Below are 16,791 nucleotides of genomic sequence, written 5' to 3' on the forward strand. Positions count from 1 at the left end.
CATTAAGCTTAAAATTGCTCAGAGGGATAATAGAACCATAAAAATGATATTTGCACCGTTCATTTCCATTTGTTCATCCACCATTGTCATTGTGAGGGCCAAGAAGTACCTGCAGAGCTTTAGAAACCTGCAATCCTCACAAAACCTCTGTAATTCTGCGTTTTCCCGGCAGAGCTCCTAATAGACATAATTCACCCGATTGGAGAGTTCAGTTAGGCCACAGAGAAGTTCTGTCACTAGACTCCAGTAGTATTTCAATTGCTATTGAGAGAATTCCCCTTGAATACTCAAAACCTCAACTGTTTCCACAGAAAACTGCCTCCAGACTGTGTTTTACCATTCCACCTGTCCACCTACAATTATTGCAACTTGAAGAGCTATGGAGACCCCTATTGCACTGAATATTAAGCCCATCAATGCCCCTCACCAGGAATTAGCATGGAAAGCCCTGGGGGACATGGACTACCAAATGCTGGATTGGTTCCCCATGGGAACCAAGTACAATGTGCTAATGTTGAATGAATTAAGAGCCCAGCACCTCAGTGGGGCAGATATCTTGGGGATTTGGGAGTCAAATTTGCCCATATACAACCTTCCCCAAGTCAATCCAATGCCAGAGCTTATTTATAGCTGCCAGGAATGCTATGACCCCAGCCAAAGAGCAGTCATGAGCCCCACAGGCCTAGTCCTGTTCCAGATCACCCCAGAGAGCATAAACCAGATGCTGTGCTTCGATACAGCCAAGAAATTGACCCCTCTGTCCATGCAGAATCTGATTAACACAGGGATCAAGCTGTCCAGTGACCAGATTGTCAAAATCAACCAACTGTTTGTCACACCAGGCTCTGAAACACTCAGAACCCCTCCTATTGGGTACCATTGTCTGAATGAGTTGGGCAGAATGTTGGTGGATCTAATTGGCTATGTCCTAGGATTCAGGGGGCTGGAAGATGTAGATGAAAGCATAATGGCAATGCTGTCCATATTTGCCCCTGGTAAGCCTCCAGCTGTGCAGTATGATTATGCAACTTACATAGCAGAGAAAATCCACGATCAGTTCATGAATTTGAAAAGGGAGAGACTGTTCAGGTACTCCTCCTATATATATCATTTATTCCTTTTCTATCAGCCAGCTACCTTCTCTGTTCCTTTGAGGCCACTCAATGCCCAAGGAAGCCCAAGATCAGTTGTTTTCTGGACCTCTGTTTTTCATTTTACCTCAGTATCACCCTATACATACTGTGAGTTTATTGATTTATTTGTTCATCCGGCCCTAACAGCTCTGCAAGGTACTCCTCCTCCTAGATTAACCGATGAAATGAAGAGGATTCTACATTTGAACAAATCTTACAATATTGGCAACTGGTACTTCTACCAGAACCACACAGTCATTAGGATATATGGCTGTGAATTGAACCCATTTAGATTGCCAAGGTATGTCCCCATGAGGCTTTTTGCCTTAGAGTATTTCAGGCAGTTTGGGAACTCAGATTACCTTCACTTTCAGAGTAGAAACAAGAAGTCACAATTGAAGGTAAGAAGTCAGCTAGGTTCCTTCCTGTATAACAAGAAAGAGGAAGGGTGGAAAGAAGCACACAGCATCCTCGAAGGCCTCAGATTGCAGACCAGTTTTGAGTGGATTCCTTATGACCCCAATCATTCTATCTCCCTCAGGAGAATTAGATACAAATTGGGCAACTATGCACATAAAAGACAACCTGAAATTGAACAGTATGCCAATGCACTAGATTGGGAAGAGGGTACACTAGTAGAACAAGTCACTGAGGTAGAATTACTTGAGAAAGAAGCTAGGAATGTGCAAAAAGAAGCTGACTTGGAAACTTGTGGACAGGTGCCCCTCTCCTACAGAAAGCAAATTGGAACAGCTGCTAAATCTTCAGCAGCACAGCAGCAAACTACTGAGAAGACACCCCAGGCAGCAAGCAAAGACAAAGGAAAACAGGTGGAACAGCCACCTATATTGACAGAAGAACAAGTTGACACCTTGCTACAGCAGCAAGAAGAAATGGAACAGCAAGAACTGGGGCAGCAACAAGAAGAAGCACAGTCCAGTGAACAGCAGCCCTTGCAGCAGGAAAAGGGGATAGATCTACCTAGTTACACCGAGCAGCAGCCCCAAACAGAGGTGCCTCCCAGGACAGACACCAATGTAGACACCTCAGTCCTCCAAACACCACAGAAGGAGGATGTGACCAGGAAAAGGGAGAGAGAGACCCCCCACACCTCATCCTTCATCAGAGGAGAGAAGAGACAAAGACTGAATGACTCCCAAGAGGAGGACATAGCAGTAAGGCAAGCCATGGGCATGGGCCCACCCAGTGGAGAACTTTCGGCCAGCTCATCTCAGCGTGGACATGACATGACTATGGGAGGAGAGGTCAGCTCCTCCGGTCAACACAGAAAAGGGCAGTCAAGTATAAAACAACAATTCATTGACATCAAAAGGAGGAATGATCCCATAAAAGTGCAGCTGTATGATCACTTGTTAAACCTAGCTCCTAGCAACCAGCAGAGACTCATGTCTGCTTTCGATGTGAGCGAAGGCAAAATGGTAATGAGCCACTTCATGCCCACAACTTTGCAACCTCAGTCCACCTCGGACTATCTAAGAACCAACATGGAGGTTCTTGCCAAAGACATACACCCTATGGACAAGATTGAATTACATAAACAAACTGGTGAAATGGTGTATGCCTCCCTGGCAGATGAGACATTGGAGAATTATAAACTAAAGAGCAGCCTGGATAACACAGCTTCTCAGCTGGAGTTAGAAAGAGCATCATCACAAGCCAAGGACAATAGGATCAAGTCCTTGGAAGAGGTAATTATAGAGATAGGGCATGATCCTAAAGATGTCAAAGGCATCCAAGAACTTCTGAAGATAAGGGATTCAGACATGGCAGCCCTAAGAAAGAAAATCAAACTCCCGGCCACCATCCATCCACAAACAGATGAAGTTGCCCAGCAAAGGCAAGAGAAGGATGCTACAGATCTGCTGGTATCCCTATACAAAGAGCTGGTTAGGACTCAAGACCAGCTAGGACAAACTGAAGCTGCAAAGGCAGCACTACAAGAAACACTGAAGCAAAGAGAAGGGGGCCAACCCTCCCAGCCTCCTCCTGTGATAATAAATCTTGAGGAAATCCCTCCAAAGACCACTCCTCCTCCTCAGCAAACAGAAGCTACAGCACCAACTACAGCGCCATCCACAGCAACAACATCTACAACATCAGAACAGGCTACTAGTTTAGACATGCAAAAGCTGCAAGCTGAGATCAAAGCCATGGAATCTCAAATGAAAGAGCTAGATGAACTTAAGAAAACCTTGACCAAGGTAAATGAAAAGTTTGACAAGAGCAAACAGAATGAAGCAGCCAAGGAGAGAGAGGTAAAAGCTCTTAAGAGGAGAATTGCTGAACTAGAGAAAGAGCTTGCACTAGAAAAAGTGACAGCTGAAATGAAAGCAGTGCTATGGAGCAACATTGGGCGGTCCATCGCCAACCAGTGGCAATATATTGAGACCATGGATGAGCAAATGGTGCTCATCACTAAAGCAAACAGAGAAATACAGAGGGCCAGGGCAAGCCTTGGACACATGCCAGAAGCTGCTACTAGGATAATCAATACTCTGAACTATAAGACTAGCTCTCAATTAGCTGTCATGGGAATCACCAACAGGACAGAAACAATTGCTGTAGCCAAGAGAGTCATAACATTGAGGAACCTGGTTGGAACACTGGAGAGGAGGACACAGGATATGCAAACTGAAATCAACAGATTCCTGGAAAAGTTCGTGGCACTACAAAACAGAGGCCTCCCCAACATTTTAAGCAGTGTAGGAAGACTGCTCACCCTGGACAATTACAATAAGAGAATTGATGCCCAGGCAGTAGCAGAGATTGCACAACCGCCCAGCACTTCAGCAGAACCAGGGCCAGCCACCGGGCAGAGTATGTATGACAGGGTGGAGAACCTGTTTTTCCTCATGAATGAAGTTGACCATCTGTTTGATACACCACCTAACTTCTTCAAATTCACAGAAGCAGATGAAACTCTAGGGGCAATCTTAGCACACCAACTGCCCACACAGGATGCCTGGAGAAATTTGACACAGACAGTTTTGTCAGGCCAGAATCAGTAGCGCCAATTCTCCAGGCAAATGAGCATACATGCGCAGGCACAATTTTGAAGAAAGATATCTACAGAGAAGAGGCAGAGGCTGAGCCAACTCAGCAGGACCATTGACTCACCACAAGCAACAGTCACAATCACAGGTGACCAGTCCAGGATACAGCGTACAAAGCCTTAAAGACAGATCTTCCAGCATTTATTCAGAATATCTCGACCGACTTAGCTGTTTCCAAAAGCTAAAATATCTTCTGACAGAGCATTAAAATGCCTGTACTCTGTAATCAATGCTGTATTAAATTTTGATCATAATATCTTAAGTAGTTGGTAAGAATGTAAAATCTGAGATAACTCAGAACTCAGATATTTTGTAAATCACCGCAAGTATATATTCACCCTTCACAGCAGTTGAAGGGTTGTTGTAATTTTCCTTTGAAAAGCTCTCGCTCGTTGTAATATTTTCAGAGAAGTAATACAAAGGAAGAATGGAATTTCCAAGGCTTGGTGTTCTTTGATGTATTGTGGTGAAAGATGAATGTTACAGGATTCCAGGGTGTTGCATAAAACAATAAGTATTCTCAAATCTCTTTGTTATATGTTTTTCGAGTCTTTTGTTCTCTTTTGTTGTTCAAATGTTTTACACTTGATAGCAAGGTGAAAGGATAGTTCCAGGATTTACCATGTTTACCCTGGACTCAAACTGAGCTATTATACATGTTTTCCTCAGATACAGTGACAGAATTGTAATTCTTAATTGCTGCATTTCAAAACTGTGTCTTTTACTGTGACAGGCATTCTCAGGGATTCAATTTTTGCCCCTGAGACCTCTGTCTTTTCCTCTTAAAGCTGTCTGTTGGGAATATATAGACAATAAGTGAAAATTCTTAAATGCTTTCACTGTTTGTGTTACCTGTTTCCAGTCATTTAATCAAAAATCTGTTCTATTAAGCACTCAAATGGCCCTGTAAGTTCCATCTTTCATCTCAAAATTTCAAACACATATAGCCACAGACTCCATTGCCCAATGGTACTCAACCTCTCTGAAAACTACATCACTAGAATCTAAAAGGAGTTTCATCAACCAAAACATAAACAAAACCAGTGCATAATAGCTAGCCTAAAACCCTATCATAAACAGTTACAAATCATAAAGAGAGAGCCCTCTCTGATCACAGTTTGGCTAGAAACAGTGATCCAAAGATTGGTTAGTGGTTACCCCGGCCGTATTCCCTTGGGAGTCATAGGGAACAACCTGGGTGTTAACATAATTGGCGACTCCACTGGGGACTTAAGATTTTTTCAATTACTATCTATTTTCAAAAGCTACCATCAAGCCTGAAACTAGCCAAGAGGCCTTAGGACTGTTTCTGTAAACACAGGGACAGCTTTAGGGAAGAGCTAACTAGGGAATCTTCATCTTAGCTTTGAAAAATATATAGTCATTCCAGAATTCTTACCTAGTCCTTGTACATACAAAACCCTCTGTATAAAGTTCTAAAAGAATACTTAGAAGCTGGCTCCCAAAAGAAACCCAAGGCACACTAGGGCAAACCCTGACCCTGATCAACCCATCATTGTTGATAATCCAAATATCATACCAAAGAACATAAGGAGACAGCAAAAGCAGGAGAAGCCTGCTGATTTGGATATAAGTTTAGACCAACCTATCCTCATTCCAACTCCTTGTAAAGTCCTTTTCCGTTCCACACCTAATTCCCCTAGTTCATCATCAACACCTCAAAGCCCTCCTCTCCCATCTTCACCATCTGCACATACTCTTTCAACCAGTTTCCCCCTTGTTACCCCTGTTATACCTGTGATCCCAGCTGTCCCATTTGTTCCTATTAACCCTATAAATCCCATAAACATGGCTAACAGATATGCACCTCTGCAGATACCAGCCAATGCTCCAGCTCTACCCCAAGACTACCAAACTAGACTCTCATTTTTTGACTCCCATGGCCCTTTGACAGCCATCCAGCATGCTAAAAAGATGCAAGACCACTTTGAGACCTATGAAATAGATGATGACAGTGTCAGGATGAGAATTTTTGTTCAAAGCTTAACTGGGGATGTCAGAACTTGGTTTAGATCCTTAAATGCAAATTCCATTGCAACCCCTGAAGTTCTATACCAGGAATTTACCAACAGATGGGAGAAAAAGAGAGATCCGCACCATATACTTGGTGAATATAACACTATTAAAAGAGGTCCCCAAGAAACGGTTTTGGAGTATTGTGCTAGGTTTAACAACATATACAATGCTATCCCCCAGAACTTAAGGCCCCCTCCTGATTTGGCCCTTTATAACTTCCCTGATGGTTTTGATTCTGATATGGCCTATCAGTTGAGAGAAAGAGACCCTCCAACCCTCGCAGAAGCCCAAAGAGTTGCAGTCACTGTAGAGGCCAACCTAATTGCCAAAAGAAACAGGGCAAAGCTTGAAAAGAAGGTTGGTTTCAAAGAAGAGCCCTCAGGCTTTGATCAAAAGTTGGATGCAATACTAAACAGCATGAAAAGACTAGGTGAAAGAGTGGAATCAGTTGAAAGAAAGTCATCATGGGAGGCACCACAAAACAATCCTCCTAGAAACCCAAATTTTAGGAGAACACAGAACCCCAATATAGGAAAGACAGGTGCTGACCAAGATATCAGACCCCCTTTTCAAGAAAATTATGCAGAAACTTCCTCAGCTAATCAGCTCAATGAAGATCCTGAGATCAACTTAATAGGTCTGGATGGTAAAAGCCAGGTTTTCTTAACACAAGAAGACCATGAGGAGGATGAAAGCAAAACATTCCAAACACAATCAGGAGAATCCTTTGACTTTAAACAAGGGTATGATACTGCTGTCTATGAAGTCCATAAACAATACAAACTAAGAAGTCGGACTGTAAATGCAAATCAGCCTGAGAAGGTAAAGGAGAAACAGCAATCTAAAGAAACCTTAGTCACTGAACCTAATGACAAAACAAACTTGCCTGCAAAGGAAGTAGTGGTTGAGGAGGTCACTGAACTACTGTCCACACCACAACAGCCCACGGCAACCTCATCCTCCCACCCAAATCCGAACATTACCCCTCAAGTCATGGGCATGAGGGGCAGGTTCCAAAATCAAGATGAAATCCAACAAGAAGATTCAATGAACAGAGAAAGGACTGCTATCCGTGACTCTAAAATTCAGGTGGATAAACCCTTTGACCTAGGAACAGAGATTGGCAAGTTAAAGATAGCAATTCCCCTGTCAGAGCTAGCCAAGCATGACATATATAAGCAACAGATCAAAAAATCCCTTCAGCTCACCAACAGCAAAGATGATGTAAATGTGCTAGATGACACTCCAGAATTACTGTTTGGCCCAGAGGTAGATGGAAAGACAGTAGTCACAGGGGTTTTACCTTTTTATGTCAGCTTGCATATTCATGATAAAATACTGCATAATGCAATGTTTGACTCAGGTGCCTCTCACAACCTTATGCCAAAAGCGGTCATGGAAAGGTTAAACTTAGACATCACAAGACCATACAAAGACCTGTTTTCTTTTGATTCTAGTCAAGTCAAATGCTTGGGCCTAATTAAGGATTTATGTGTGTCCTTGGTTCAATTTCCCAACAAAACCATTTTAATGGATGTTGTTGTTGCTGATATCCCACCCAAATATGGGATGCTCTTATCAAGATCATGGGGAGCCAAACTCCAAGGCTCCCTGCAATTGGACATGTCATATGCAACCATTTCTGTATTTGGGCAACCAAAAAGACTTTATAGGGAAACACTCATGAAATATATGGTCAGCAGTGAAGAAAAGCCTCAAAATTTCCCAATATATGCTGTCCATTCAGACATAGACTCCTTCATCCTCTTCAATGACAGCGCAAGCTTCTCAAACAATGACATTAAAACCGAAACACCCATACAAGAACAAAACATTGATCAAACAAGTGGCACCTGCCAAATTTCAATCAGCCCAACAATACCCATTAACCCTCCTCTAGTTGTCAAAGATTGTCAAACAAATGATGAAATTATCCTAGGAGACAAATGGGAAAAGAAACCTCAACTCATGCTCACATTGCCATCCCATGAAAAGAATTTAAAATCTCCTGACCAGCAAGATAGTCTGTGGGTCCTAGAGTTTGATGGCTCAGTTAACAAGTTAGGGGCAGGAGCTGGAGTATGGATACATAACAAAGAGAAAGGCTGTGCAGAAGGTCGGGCTTATAGATTGAACTTTAAATGCACTAACAACATGGCAGAATATGAAGCTCTGCTACTAGGTCTCAAGATTGCAAAATCATTACAAGCACATAGCCTCTCAATCATGGGGGACTCTGATCTAGTAATTCAACAAGTAAAAGGGGATTTTGTCACCAATGACAAAAGATTAAGGTCCTATAGGTCTGCTGTAATTGAAATACTAGAAACTTTCTCCGAGTTTGTTCTCACAAAGATTCCAAGGGGCCACAATCTCCATGCTCACAGCTTGGCAACATTTGCCAGCACCTTCAAATTCCCACTACAACCCAACAATTGTTTCACAGCAGAGGTCAAATATAGGCCTTCTATTCCAAACAATGTCAAAGAGTGGCAAGTATTTGAGAATGACAGGCAAATAAACAACTTTTTAACCTTGCAACAAGAGTTTACAGGATTAAATATTGACCTTGAGACAGCAAGTCAATCTCAAATAGTTGATGGAGCAAGTCAATCACAATTACAGTTTCAACAATCTGCTCACCCAATGTCACCTAGGACAGCAAAACAATTACTCAGTCCAACCATTTTCAACAAAGAAAACATTCAGCAAATTCACCAAATTGACTGTGAAGAGCTGAGCAACGCTGAAGATGAAATCATACAACTCAAAGACAATCTTCTTCCAGCAGGTCTTACCCCACTAGAGGATATTTTTGACTCAAATGATGTCCCCAGGAAACCAAAGATGCAGCCATTAGATGCAACAATTGAAGAATGTAACATTGGTACCACTGACAAGCCTAAAATAATAAAGCTATCTGCTGCTTTGCCCCCTGACCAAAAACCCAAATATATTGATCTCTTTAAAGAGTTCCAAGATGTCTTTGCCTGGGGTTATGAGGACTTGAAGTCTTATGATACCTCTGTTATCCAGCACACCATTCCCCTCAAGCCTAATCAAAAACCATTCAAACAGAAATTGAGAAGAATCAATCCTGTGCTTCTTCCTTCCATTGAAAAGGAATTACAAAAAATTTTCAAAGCTGGTATCATAGCACCAATCAGGTTTTCTGAATGGATTTCAAATTTGGTCCCTACAAGAAAGAAAACTGGTGAGATTAGACTTTGTGTAGACTTAAGGAATTTGAACCTAGTGTCACTCAAAGACAACTACCCCTTGCCCAAAATGGACCACATCCTTCAAAGAGTAGTAGGAGCCTCAAGGATATCATTGTTGGATGGTTTCTCAGGTTTCAATCAAATCCTGGTGCACCCTGATGATCAAGACAAGACTGCATTTACTACCCCATGGGGCACTTTCAAGTATGTGAAGATGCCCTTTGGATTGAAAAATGCAGGGGCAACATTTCAGAGAGCAATGGACATTGCTTTTGCAAAGCAAATTCATGATTTCTTGGTCATTTACTTAGATGATCTTACACCCTTTTCAAAATCTGACCAAGAACACTTGAAACATTTAAGACAAATCTTCATAACATGCAGGAAATATGGTATTTCCTTAAACCCCAAGAAGTCATTATTTGGCTTGGAAGAAGGGAAACTTTTAGGACACATCATTTCGAAAGATGGCATAAGAATTGATCCAGATAGGATACAAGCTATCCTACAAATGCCTCACCCAAGGAATATCAAGGAGCTGCAAGGATTCTTAGGAAAAATCAACTTTTTGAGAAGGTTTATCCCAAATTTAGCAGAGTTAATCAGATTACTAAACAATATGCTAAAGAAAGATTCAAAGGTCAAATGGACTGTTGAAGCAAAACAAGCTTTTGAAAGTATAAAATTGGCCTTGACTCAAACCCCAGTGTTAACTAACCCTCAGTTTGACAGAGACTTCATCATTTTCTCCTTTGCCTCCCAACATACTATTGCTGCTGTTTTATTACAGAAAGATGACCAAGGGAATGAAAAGCCCATTGCTTTTTTCAGCAGAGCTCTTAGAGATGCTCCTCTAAAGTACCAAATAATGGAGAAACAAGCCTATGCCTTAATCAAAGCTATCAAAGACTTTAGGATTTACATCCTTTACTCCCATGTTGTGGCTTATGTACCAAGTCCTATTGTCAAAGACATTCTCACACAAGAAAACTTAGAGGGAAGAAGAGGAAAATGGATTGCAAATATACTTGAATTTGACATTGAAATAAAGCCTACAAAGCTGATAAAAGGGCAAGGTTTGGCCAAGTTAATGACAGAAGCAAATTTCCAAGCCTTAGACATTAACCAACTGGACAGTGAAACAGAGCTGGCGACTCCAAAGATCAATGTAGCCTTTGAACAATCTCCATGGTACTCTGATATCTGTTATGTGTTACAAAACCTGTGTGCTCCCCCAGGACTGTCCAGAACTAAGTCTAGGTTCCTAAAAATGAAAACATCTAAATTTTGTGTGATAGATGAGAATCTACTCTGGAAAAACCATGAAGGTATTTTGCTGCACTGTCTTCTTGAGAGTGAAACTGACAATATCATGCAAGAATTCCATGCTGGAGACTGTGGTGGACATTTGTACTGGAAGTCCACTGTAGACAAGATATTAAGGGCTGGTTATTACTGGCCCACTATGTTCTCTAATGTGAAGAAATTCACAACATCATGCCACAAGTGCCAACTGTTTGAAGGCAAAAGACAGTTGCTGCCACTTCCTTTGAGGCCCATTGCAACAGAGAGACCTTTTCAACAATGGGGCTTGGATTTCATTGGAGAAATTCACCCCTCATCTTCAGGACAACACAGATGGATTCTAACAGCAACAGACTACTTCACCAAGTGGATTGAAGCTGCCCCATGCAGACAAGCAAATGATTCAGTAATCATTCAATTTTTGGAAAACAATATACTGGCTAGATTTGGCTGCCCAGACAAGATAATAACAGACAATGCTGCTGCCTTCAGATCCAAGAAGATGGTGAACTTCTGCCATAAATTTCACATTACTTTGGGCCATTCTACAGCTTACTATCCTCAAGGAAATGGCCTTGCTGAATCATCAAACAAAAGCCTGATAAACATCATAAAGAAAGTGCTGGAAGAGAACAAAAAGAACTGGCATAAGAAACTAGTAAATGCTTTATGGGCAGACAGATTAACCACTAAAAGATCAATTGGGACCAGCCCATATGAGTTAGTCTATGGATTAGAGGCCAGATTTCCTTCATCACTAGGAGTGCCGGTTATGAAACTCCTACAAGAAAGCCAAGCAGAGCCAAATGACATGCAAAGAAGGATTAACCAGATAATTTGTCTACAGCAGACCAGAGAACAAGTTTTCAGCAGAGTGCAGATACTACAAGAGAAACTGAAAAAGGCCTTTGATAGACGAACCAAAGCAGAAGATTTCAATGTAGGGGACAAAGTTTTAAAGTGGGATGCAAGAAGAGAAGAGAAAGGAAAACATGGGAAGTTTGATTCTTTATGGAAAGGACCATTTGCTGTCCAAGCAGTACAAGGTAATAACACTTACTTCCTAAAAAGTTTGACTGTAACTGAACTGGATGAAGGCCCTGTCAATGGCAGGATGCTGAAGCACTATTTTGACTGTTCACTATGATAGAAATTCAGAGGTTCATTGTATATATGCAGTTGTACATATTCCTTTCTGATTTAAATTGTATAAAGAGGTTTTCCCAAATGCTGCACCTAGCAGCAACAGGCAGATAGAATCAGAGGTTCTCCAAGAAAAGGCACACAATTTTGACAGATTATATGCAGCAAATTTCAAAGATTAAGATAGGCAGTCAAGGAATAAGGCAATCTGACCTGCTGTTCTTGGTCTTTCAAAAGAAAAACCATCCCCATGTGGAGCCACTGTTGGATACCTATAGTAATAGGTTTCATATTTCATGATTGACTATAGAAAAGCCAAATATGCTCTGCTCTGGTATCCCAAAGATCCCATATTTCCTAGAAAGCAAGAGCTGGGTAAAGTGTTTCAAGTATTGAGGACCTTATTTCAAATTTTATGGATGATTCAACAGTCTAATCTGGATCATGCCATGTTTCAATTTTGAGTTGTAGAATAGAGAAAGAGGTCTGTCCAAACAGCTTAATCTTGGCAGACAAGTAGTTCAGGTAGAGAAGCAAAGGTTCCCAAAAGTTTAATCTGGGACCTTGGAAGACATAAGGGTAGAAGTAGATAGAGAGAAAAGGAAAAAGCCAAAGAAAAGAAAAGGCAATTGAGGGTTGCAAGTCCAAGTGCCCCTCCAAGAAGAAACAAAAAATGCTAGGCAAATAGTTGGGTAGGCAGTTGTGGTTGCAGAAAGAATATGATCACCATTACACAGGCATCAATAGGTCTCTTGCCAAGGCAACAAATCTATCAGCAAACAAAGTGGTGAATTCCATGAAATTACAGCAAAGAGCATCACTAACTTCTGTTCTTTCCCTCTCTACTCCATCACTAACACCCCCTTTCTAATTCCCCTCCTTCATTCATATTAACTCCTAATTCTACTATATAACCTCCCTTATCTTACCCCCACCCCTAATATTATTAACACTAAGGTGTATAAAACCCCAAATCTTATGTATATTCCCTCCCCTAGGCATAATAGCCGTGTATTGTTCAAAAGGGACCAAAATGGCATCTGGCCACTTTGGTGAACCTATTCCACCCTATTTCCCCTTTGCTGCAAGTCAATTTGCCCTCAAATCACCTCTGCACTGATAAAACCCTCTCCAAACCCCTTTTGCATATAAAACCTTTGCAAAGGCTAATACCCGCCTCTGGCACGTTTCCCAATCCTACCGCATGGTTGGTTAATCAAAACATTTGAAAAAACCCATAAAACCCACAAAGTTTGATTTTTCCGCCCGCACTATCAAACGCGCCTTTTTCTCCTCCGCTAGCCGTCGGATCAAGCCCATCAGATCCAACGGCCCACATCAATATCGGAGCGCTTCCTGTGGCGGCACGTTAACCTCCGGGAAAGTGACGTTGCGCCTTGTCACGCCTCCTCCACGCGTCAACCGATGGACCATCTCGGAGCCCGCTCTGACAGCCTCTGCGCCGTACCTAAACCTCCCCGAGAAACCGCGGCGGTTAAGGCCTTAACCGTGACCGCTGCAGTTTGACCGCCACCTACTCGCCGCTGACTCACCGCCACGTCATTGCCTGCTCGTACCTGCCTCTCGTATGGGTCCACCTCACTGCTGACTGGACTGCCACCTCGCCGCCCCTTGACCAGTCACCCACTGCCACGTCGCCCGATGACGTCAACTGACGTCACCTCACCATGACCCACCAATGACGTCATGCTGACGTCAGCAGAAAAAAGCGCCAAATTGGTAAAATAACCCATATTCACCAATTTTCCCGTGTTTTTACCATTTTCACTGTGATTTCTGCTGAATGCTCTGCATGACCGTTTGAACTCAAATTTTCGCCAACCAGTCAATTAGCCCGGGCGACCTCCTCAAACAGCAACTGTGCACCTGTGTTTCAACCTCTGCTCGTCGAATTATAGGTATTTAGACCGTCTCGCCCTCCATACGACCTTCATTAAGCTTAAAATTGCTCAGAGGGATAATAGAACCATAAAAATGATATTTGCACCGTTCATTTCCATTTGTTCATCCACCATTGTCATTGTGAGGGCCAAGAAGTACCTGCAGAGCTTTAGAAACCTGCAATCCTCACAAAACCTCTGTAATTCTGCGTTTTCCCGGCAGAGCTCCTAATAGACATAATTCACCCGATTGGAGAGTTCAGTTAGGCCACAGAGAAGTTCTGTCACTAGACTCCAGTAGTATTTCAATTGCTATTGAGAGAATTCCCCTTGAATACTCAAAACCTCAACTGTTTCCACAGAAAACTGCCTCCAGACTGTGTTTTACCATTCCACCTGTCCACCTACAATTATTGCAACTTGAAGAGCTATGGAGACCCCTATTGCACTGAATATTAAGCCCATCAATGCCCCTCACCAGGAATTAGCATGGAAAGCCCTGGGGGACATGGACTACCAAATGCTGGATTGGTTCCCCATGGGAACCAAGTACAATGTGCTAATGTTGAATGAATTAAGAGCCCAGCACCTCAGTGGGGCAGATATCTTGGGGATTTGGGAGTCAAATTTGCCCATATACAACCTTCCCCAAGTCAATCCAATGCTAGAGCTTATTTATAGCTGCCAGGAATGCTATGACCCCAGCCAAAGAGCAGTCATGAGCCCCACAGGCCTAGTCCTGTTCCAGATCACCCCAGAGAGCATAAACCAGATGCTGTGCTTCAATACAGCCAAGAAATTGACCCCTCTGTCCATGCAGAATCTGATTAACACAGGGATCAAGCTGTCCAGTGACCAGATTGTCAAAATCAACCAACTGTTTGTCACACCAGGCTCTGAAACAGTCAGAACCCCTCCTATTGGGTACCATTATCTGAATGAGTTGGGCAGAATGTTGGTGGATCTAATTGGCTATGTCCTAGGATTCAGGGGGCTGGAAGATGTAGATGAAAGCATAATGGCAATGCTGTCCATATTTGCCCCTGGTAAGCCTCCAGCTGTGCAGTATGATTATGCAACTTACATAGCAGAGAAAATCCACGATCAGTTCATGAATTTGAAAAGGGAGAGACTGTTCAGGTACTCCTCCTATATATATCATTTATTCCTTTTCTATCAGCCAGCTACCTTCTCTGTTCCTTTGAGGCCACTCAATGCCCAAGGAAGCCCAAGATCAGTTGTTTTCTGGACCTCTGTTTTTCATTTTACCTCAGTATCACCCTATACATACTGTGAGTTTATTGATTTATTTGTTCATCCGGCCCTAACAGCTCTGCAAGGTACTCCTCCTCCTAGATTAACCGATGAAATGAAGAGGATTCTACATTTGAACAAATCTTACAATATTGGCAACTGGTACTTCTACCAGAACCACACAGTCATTAGGATATATGGCTGTGAATTGAACCCATTTAGATTGCCAAGGTATGTCCCCATGAGGCTTTTTGCCTTAGAGTATTTCAGGCAGTTTGGGAACTCAGATTACCTTCACTTTCAGAGTAGAAACAAGAAGTCACAATTGAAGGTAAGAAGTCAGCTAGGTTCCTTCCTGTATAACAAGAAAGAGGAAGGGTGGAAAGAAGCACACAGCATCCTCGAAGGCCTCAGATTGCAGACCAGTTTTGAGTGGATTCCTTATGACCCCAATCATTCTATCTCCCTCAGGAGAATTAGATACAAATTGGGCAACTATGCACATAAAAGACAACCTGAAATTGAACAGTATGCCAATGCACTAGATTGGGAAGAGGGTACACTAGTAGAACAAGTCACTGAGGTAGAATTACTTGAGAAAGAAGCTAGGAATGTGAAAAAAGAAGCTGACTTGGAAACTTGTGGACAGGTGCCCCTCTCCTACAGAAAGCAAATTGGAACAGCTGCTAAATCTTCAGCAGCACAGCAGCAAACTACTGAGAAGACACCCCAGGCAGCAAGCAAAGACAAAGGAAAACAGGTGGAACAGCCACCTATATTGACAGAAGAACAAGTTGACACCTTGCTACAGCAGCAAGAAGAAATGGAACAGCAAGAACTGGGGCAGCAACAAGAAGAAGCACAGTCCAGTGAACAGCAGCCCTTGCAGCAGGAAAAGGGGACATATCTACCTAGTTACACCGAGCAGCAGCCCCAAACAGAGGTGCCTCCCAGGACAGACACCAATGTAGACACCTCAGTCCTCCAAACACCACAGAAGGAGGATGTGACCAGGAAAAGGGAGAGAGAGACCCCCCACACCTCATCCTTCATCAGAGGAGAGAAGAGACAAAGACTGAATGACTCCCAAGAGGAGGACATAGCAGTAAGGCAAGCCATGGGCATGGGCCCACCCAGTGGAGAACTTTCGGCCAGCTCATCTCAGCGTGGACATGACATGACTATGGGAGGAGAGGTCAGCTCCTCCGGTCAACACAGAAAAGGGCAGTCAAGTATAAAACAGCAATTCATTGACATCAAAAGGAGGAGTGATCCCATAAAAGTGCAGCTGTATGATCACTTGTTAAACCTAGCTCCTAGCAACCAGCAGAGACTCATGTCTGCTTTCGATGTGAGCGAAGGCAAAATGGTAATGAGCCACTTCATGCCCACAACTTTGCAACCTCAGTCCACCTCGGACTATCTAAGAACCAACATGGAGGTTCTTGCCAAAGACATACACCCTATGGACAAGATTGAATTACATAAACAAACTGGTGAAATGGTGTATGCCTCCCTGGCAGATGAGACATTGGAGAATTATAAACTAAATAGCAGCCTGGATAACACAGCTTCTCAGCTGGAGTTAGAAAGAGCATCATCACAAGCCAAGGACAATAGGATCAAGTCCTTGGAAGAGGTAATTATAGAGATAGGGCATGATCCTAAAGATGTCAAAGGCATCCAAGAACTTCTGAAGATAAGGGATGCAGACATGGCAGCC

The sequence above is a fragment of the Pinus tabuliformis genome, chromosome 9 (genome assembly GCF_031772625.1).
Source record: "Pinus tabuliformis cultivar Carrire ecotype Pingquan chromosome 9, CPIR1, whole genome shotgun sequence".
NCBI lineage: Eukaryota > Viridiplantae > Streptophyta > Pinopsida > Pinales > Pinaceae > Pinus > Pinus tabuliformis.